Source organism: Lissotriton helveticus, chromosome 4_1, assembly GCF_964261635.1.
Source record: "Lissotriton helveticus chromosome 4_1, aLisHel1.1, whole genome shotgun sequence".
NCBI lineage: Eukaryota > Metazoa > Chordata > Amphibia > Caudata > Salamandridae > Lissotriton > Lissotriton helveticus.
The window spans coordinates 1,861,934,537-1,861,942,058 of NC_136063.1; positions in this window are offsets into that span (position 1 = coordinate 1,861,934,537).

The window sequence follows — 7,522 nt, forward strand, 5'->3', positions numbered from 1 at the left end:
AGACGGTGGCACTTATTTTATTAGATCTAAGTGCCGCATTCGACACTGTCACCCACACTTCACTCTTACAAACCCTCCAATCCAGAGGCATAACTGGTTTGGCTCTCAAATGGCTATCCAGCTTCCTGACTAACTGGACCTTTCAGGTATTTTCCTCAAGCGAACAGTCGAAGACCCAGGTTTCCCTATGCGGAGTCCCTCCGGGCTCCATACTCAGCTCACTACTTTTTAACATTTATGTCAGCCCTCTAGCTAATATCACCGAGCAAGCAGGGCTGACAATATACTCTTATGCTGATGACACCCAGCTCCTCTTTTCGCTCTCCACCAATGAGATCTCAGAGTCACCCTCACTCCACCTGAGACTTAATAAGATTGCTGACTGGATGCATGCAAATAAACTAACACTAAATGGCGGTAAAACTGAACTCCTCCTTTTTGGGAAAAATAAAAATCTTTGGGGCCCCCATCACTGGCCAACTCAAATGGGGGATCCTCCCCTTCCTTCACTGTTGGCATGTAACCTGGGCTTCATCATAGACGACTTATTGTCGATGAAGCAACAAGTTATTAAAGTCGCCTCTACCTGTTTCGCTATTCTCAAATGGCTGAGGAAAATTCTTTAGATGCTCCCCCCCCACGCAAAAAACTGTCATCCAGGCACTAGTAGTGTCCAGATTGGACTATGGCAATGTGCTTTATCTGGGTGCTAGCAAGGAAGTGCTTCACAAGCAGCAAGTAGTCCAGAACTCTGCAGCTAGACTGCTTTGCCAACTTCTTAGAATGGCTTCTACCTCAGCATCACTCCGGGAACTACACTGGCTACATAAATTGAATTTAGAATAGTAAACCTACCCCTTGTATATAAACTTTACCTTGTATTTACCTTGTATTTGTTGGATCAAGGTCAGCACTATAACATAGTATACTTAAACACCCAATATATTCTCTTTCTCATATATGTGTTGGGTTGGATTTAGAATAATACATCTAACCACCACAATATATGCGCTTTCTCCAATGTCTCTGGGATTCACAGTAGAATAGTACATGCGATAAATAAAAAGATCCAGAAAAGAAGAACCTACTGGATCTGGAGGGTTGAGGGGGCCCTTTGAATGTGAAGGGGATGGAGGGATAAGTCCTCCCAGGATAAATTAATGTAACCAAAAAGTATCCAACCAGGGGTCATGGGGATTGTGTTATGCAATGTACAGGACATGGGCTAGAGGGGTGGATCAACCACATGGTTATGCTAGCTCCGCATGACTTGTACGGTGAAAGAAAAAAATCCTTTTTTATATTTAACCCTCAGACATTCTAATAGTGTCATGCTTCATCATCAGGTTCACCCCGACTGCTTAAGATCAAGGTGGGCTCAGCCATATTCTAGGAATCACTTAGTATATGGGTGACCAGGGGGCTTAACTAGTGATAAAAATCCCTCACCTTCTCCTACGTATCCCTTTATTCATGGAAATGGTGGGGAGAATTAAACAAAAACTTGTGGGTAATGTGGACTGTTATGGTCCTATGACCCTGAGGCTACTATAGTGGTCATACCCAAGGAGGGTAAGGATCATTCTGATCCAAAAAACGTTTAGCCCATTTCTCTTTTATCCATGGAAGCTAAAACCTTTGCAAAAATATTAGGCAATAAATTGGACAGCCATATTCACAAACTTATTCATAATTCCCGAACAGGTTTTGTCAAGGGGTGTCTAGCCAGGGATAATTTTTGTACTTTCCACACATTCTGTAAAAAGCCAGACTCTTCATGTTGCCGACTGCGGAGAATGCTCTTGGTGTGGAAAAGGCGTTTTGACAAAGTGTCTTGGTCTTTTTCACATGCTGTGCTTGCGTCCCATAAATTAGGTAACTCTTTCATTAAAATGATCCTTGCACTATATGCGAATCCTAAAGTGAACATTACGGTTAATGGTTCTACTTCCTCCTACTTCGAACTTTACCAAGGAACAAGACAAGGAGTCCCCTTTCTCCTTTACTTTTGTCCTAATATTTGACCCATTACTGAGTTTACTCAATGCGGACTCAAAAATCAAAGTTCTGCAATTTGGGCACCAAATTTTTAAAACAGCGGCATACGCAGACTACATCCTTATCTTCTCAGAGGATAGTGAGTAGGCTATCCCTGCTGTGATCAACATTATCCAGGCTTTCTCGAAAGTTTCTGGTTATACCTTGAACAAAGACAAAACAGAGGTATTCCCCTTAAACCCACTGGGCCCTTAAACCCACTGGGCCTCCTTTCTCATCTAGGAAATTCAGGTCTTAAATGGAAATCCACACGCCTTAAATATTTGGGGAGCAATTTGTGTCACAACAATGGTCCTTGAAAAAAGTTTTTAGAACATTTGAATACAATATAGCCTGTAACAAGTACTATATTTCATTAGTGTCCAGCCGGACACAGATTTTTAATCCATTGAGTATATGAAGGAGTATTTCAAAAGCAACAAACATACAGTGGGATACAATCCTGCATCCAGTACCTGAGACCGTGACCAACAAAACAAATAAACAAAAGTTATTTCAGGCAACAAAAGGGAGGATGCTTCTGTTCAATGATAATACATAAACAAGCTATCCTAAATAGTTAACACACTGATAGAATACAATGGTTGACTGTTTGAAACTATACAGGTGGTTGACGGCGTTTCGATCCCTTTGAACGGGTAATGGGATCATCATCAGGACTGCATGAATCACATGCCTGAATAAAATACAAATTCCTGCGGGGAAAGCGGGGGAGAAAAGGCAAAAGAAGTCTATGAAAAATCCAGCATTGTATACACACATTTCAAAAATTGGAGTGGACCATGCATTATGAAGAAGCCCTGTGTATTCATAAATAGTGCTCAATTACAAGGTACATTTACATGGTAAAAGACGAGAATTTGAACGAAGGTGAAACGCCCTCAAGGAAGCAGTGAGGCATTGTAGAACCAATACATATTCTACACAAGGTACTACATGCAATGTAAATGAAGGCGGTAGTACACCGTGTTAGGGAGAGAGAAATGTGTCTGGGTGAGTACAAAAGGCCGGAGTGAAGTAGGATAACCAGACGGTACAACTGTTGAACCGCACCAAGCCCGAACGGTTCCTATGTAGTGAGAAACGTTTGTTGTAATAAGTGGCATAGAGTGAGCAGAGAACGCCACAAACATTTCGACAACTGTGTGGCCGGTGCTAGAGATCCGTGAATGGTGATAACAATATAGCAGTAATTCGAAGGTTACGGCGACCAGTGGCGTGAGGGTGCAAAGGAGGGGATGGGGGGACGGAGTGGGCATGCGATAACCGTAAAGTACGATTAACCTTAAATATTTTGGGGTGTGATTTTGTAGAGATCTCATGGATACGGTACTTTTTAATGAATCTCAAGCTACCACCAAAGTCAGGGATCTTCTGAATGTATGGTCACACAGATTTATCTCCTGGTGGTGCAGACTTCAAATGCTCAAAATGATGATTACCCTGATTGTTAACTTTTTATCCGCCTTGCTCCCTCTAAAACTTTCTCCCTCCTTTTCCCAAGATCTAGACAAAATCACCTTAAAGTTCCCCTGGAGTGATAAGAGAGCAAGGATCTCATTTAAATCCCTTAGGCAACCTGCTTTATTAGGGGGATTTGGTCTCCCAAAGTGGAACCTTTATCAAACAGTCTTTCCAGCAGCCCAAGTGACTTCCTGGTTTCACTCAGACATACTGTCCCATGGGTGAATATTGAGCATGAGCTCAGCTAGCCCTTTCATACATCCTCCTTTATCACAATGCCAAAATTCATCACATCCAATTCTTACAGTATTCTTTCTGATACAGCAAATGGGTTAAAAACCTTGGGCAGACAACATCAGGATCCCATCAACAATTCTATGGGCGTCCTTATGGTCCAATCATAGACTCAATAGTGATCTCGAGCTTAGTATTGCAAATGTGTTGGCCTCTAAGGGAATCAGACTAAATAAGGATGTTTATGATAGTAATTAGAATCCGCACCACTTTTCAGCACTTGCCAAAAAACCCAATCTCACAAACGTAGACTTTTACAGTTTCCTTCGAATTAAGGTAAACATTTCTAAACTTGTTCTATCCAGAAATTCAGCCCTAATTCTGCATCTTACCCTTTATCAATACTCGGGGCACATTGGCTCTAAAATCTACACATTTCTATCTGTTTCCCATCTCCACTAGACTCAATTATCTATACCAAATGTGCCAAACATTTTGACAAAGGGGTCTTTGATCATATCACACATGATTCCAGGCATCGGATTGGTAAACTCTCTGAAAGAAAATTGCCCGCTCTCTCATTCAATCAAAGTTCATTATGATGAATGTTTTACACTGGACACCAGTTTGCCAACATAAAATAAAATTACGAGACAGTGATAAATGTTGGAATTGTAGTCCTACACCTGGCATACACCAACAAATGTTCTTTGGGTGCCAACTATTAGACTTATTCTGAACTCCAAAATAAGAACATTTGTCGGCAATCTTTAACCTACCCATAGCCCTGTCCTTCTTTACGGTAATGTTGGGTCCTTGGGCTTCACCTGATCTGTTGCCCTTAGACTCTGTAGATGTGGCTCTGCTGGACCTGCTCTTAGCTATTGCAGTTAAGTTAAAGTCATATTTACAGAGTGGAAGTCTTTCCAACACTTATCAAATCATATCTGGTGGGTTTGGGTGTCATATTTTCATGGGGCTCACACGACACTTTCAGGAAGGCATACTACTCTACTAATTTCCAGCATGGTTTGCGATCCTTAGATAAGTACATGAAACTAAGCTCTCAAGATTCTATGTATTATCCCTTCATTGGGCTTGACCCTTAAAGTTTGATACTAGGGTAATGAAGTAGACTTCCTGTCATACCCCTTTCGCCATCCCTCCTCCCTAACTATTCTTTTCCACGGATATCTTGTTTTTGTTGCTAATTTTTGATATATAGGCGATACAAGAATACCATACTCTCTGGTGCTGAACCCATCCCCTGAGTTTGCCTCAGGTATGTTAAGGTACTTTGTGTGCATCTGAGTACATGTGAGTACACGTGCTGGGTTAAGTTCATTGTGTGCACTGCTCATAGTTGTGTCATCTCCTTGGTTTTTGGATTCCTAGTCTTAACAAATAATACTGGTCAACAATTGTTCTTTCATGATCATCCTGTACCTCATACATTGCGTTTGTATCGCACAAATGTCTGGCTGTATATTTGTTTTCTTGAAACTGAAAAAATATTTGAACAAAAAAAAGCTTTTATTGCGTACAAAAGTGTGGGATGTATTTAGCCCATGCAGAAAGTTTGTCCCACAGAAGTCCCCTATCCATGTCATAAAGTGTTCTCTATAATCTATAAAGTATACAAAGCCTTGCCATGAAGTGGGTATTGTATGTTTTGATCTAAATCAGGTCTGATAGAATAGCATCATGTTTCTCCCCACTCATGTTGCATACATGTACTATCGATGTCTAGAGGTGCTTTTAACCAACAGTTCTGAGTTCATCAACATTTCCTTTCTTAAACAGAGGATGTACTATTAGGGCCGGATGTATGACTGACTTTAGCGGTCGAAAACGGAAAATTGGGCTGTTTGCGACCGCTAATGCTAAAAAGGGTTGTAGTATGTAAAATTCTATTTTGCAAATCTCTAACCTATTACTGACTCGCAAAATACGGTTTATGAGTTGCTATTAGGAAGGGTAGTGCCAAGGGCGTCCCTTCCTAATAGCATGTCACAATAGTATGTATGATTGGTTTGCGCTCGCAAATGTGGTGGCAAAACAATCGTGATTACCACCTACTTCAAGATGATGTTAAGCCAGTCACAAACGAGAAGGGGTCCCCAGAGTAACCCTCCCCTTTTCCCTTAAAAAAGTAGCTTTATTTAAAAAGCAAACACAGACATGGTGGTCTGCTATCCCCAGCAGGCCACCATCCCTGTGTTCTTGTCCATTCCCAATGGTTCGCAAATTGTGACCTGCCCCATGAATATTGATAACTCAGGTCATTTGCGACCCCATTGGTAATCGCGAAATTTGTCTAAGACACATTAGTACATTCCGTTTTGCGACCCCCCAAAATGGAATGGTCGTACAACGCCGTGTGTTGGGGAGTCAGGAGAAGCTGACTGAACAGGTGCGGGTGGGGTTCGACCACATGGCAGTCAAACTAGATGCCATACGTGGGTATCTAATTCCCATCAGGGACCACTCACAGTCCCTAACGGACACCAACAGTCCGCTCCATGCTCTCCAACGATCCATGGCTGACATCGCTGGAGTCCTGACTCAGAGACAAGAACAACTCTCTAGTCAGAGTGGCTCCAGCGATGTCACCTGGGAGTTGGGACACATGCGGAGGATCATGGAGTACATGGAGTGGACGCAGGTGGAAAGAGTCGCTGCCATGGCTGCACACCAATGAGAGGTAGCTGGGTTGCTCAATGCCCTAAAGACCTTCCTCATGGCATTGCTGCCACAAGGCCTGGCGTTGATGCATGCTGCTGCTACCACTCCATCCACATCTCTGGCCCCTGATATGTCAGTGGCACACAGTGCTGGGCTGGAGACAGAACGCCACCACCCACATGTGAGGCATATGAAACAGCAGAGGACGAAGATGCGGATGAATCTGCCTTCATGGTAAAAAGGACGCAGTAGTATTCATCTCCACCATATGGCTGGTTTCTGCTTGGTTCTGCCCTCTGTATCATCACCTTCCACTCACCCCGATACACTCTGCAACACTAAACTCAACATGGACTGCCATATTCTATTTGGTTACCAATGACACAGCTATCAGACTGTGGACTGAACTCTTCCTCTTCTGATGTACTTGTCATTTCCTGAAGGACTCTGGCTGGCCCTCCATGGGCCAACAATGTAAAGTAGGGTGTGCATGGCCATGTACTGCTCCAGCGTCAACACTCCACTAAATGTGCATTAAACATTCAAATTCACACAGATGTGTCATGTCTATGATCTTTCAAGTGTGGAAGTATGGATAAATGTAGGGTCAGTGATTCCCCCTTATGTCCATGTTGCTCAGGTTGTGGGACTGGGGTCACAGGATGACACATTTCCAATTGCGGTCTGGGTGGCGCCGACACTACAACAGAGACAGAGTTAGTACCTTGTCCAGCCCAGGACGGAACCATGCCCAGAGCCCCGGGGTCATTGTTCACACCCTTACGCTGGACTGGCATATGCCAGGCCAGCCCACTCTGCTTACGCTCACAGGGGGGGGGACAACGCTATATGTACCAGGTCTTCCCTGTAGTAATCTGCTGATCACGGGTCTAGCTGTCAGCATGCCATGGCCACTCCCTCATGGCTGGTGTACACCCACACCACACCCATCAAGCACATGCATCACAGGACATGTGACCCTGTAAAAAAAAAGGGCCAGGCGCACGTGCTGGACGCCATTTCCACTCTCTAACTGGGTGTATCCATGTGGTTAATATTTATGCATGAGTGCCTAGGGCCC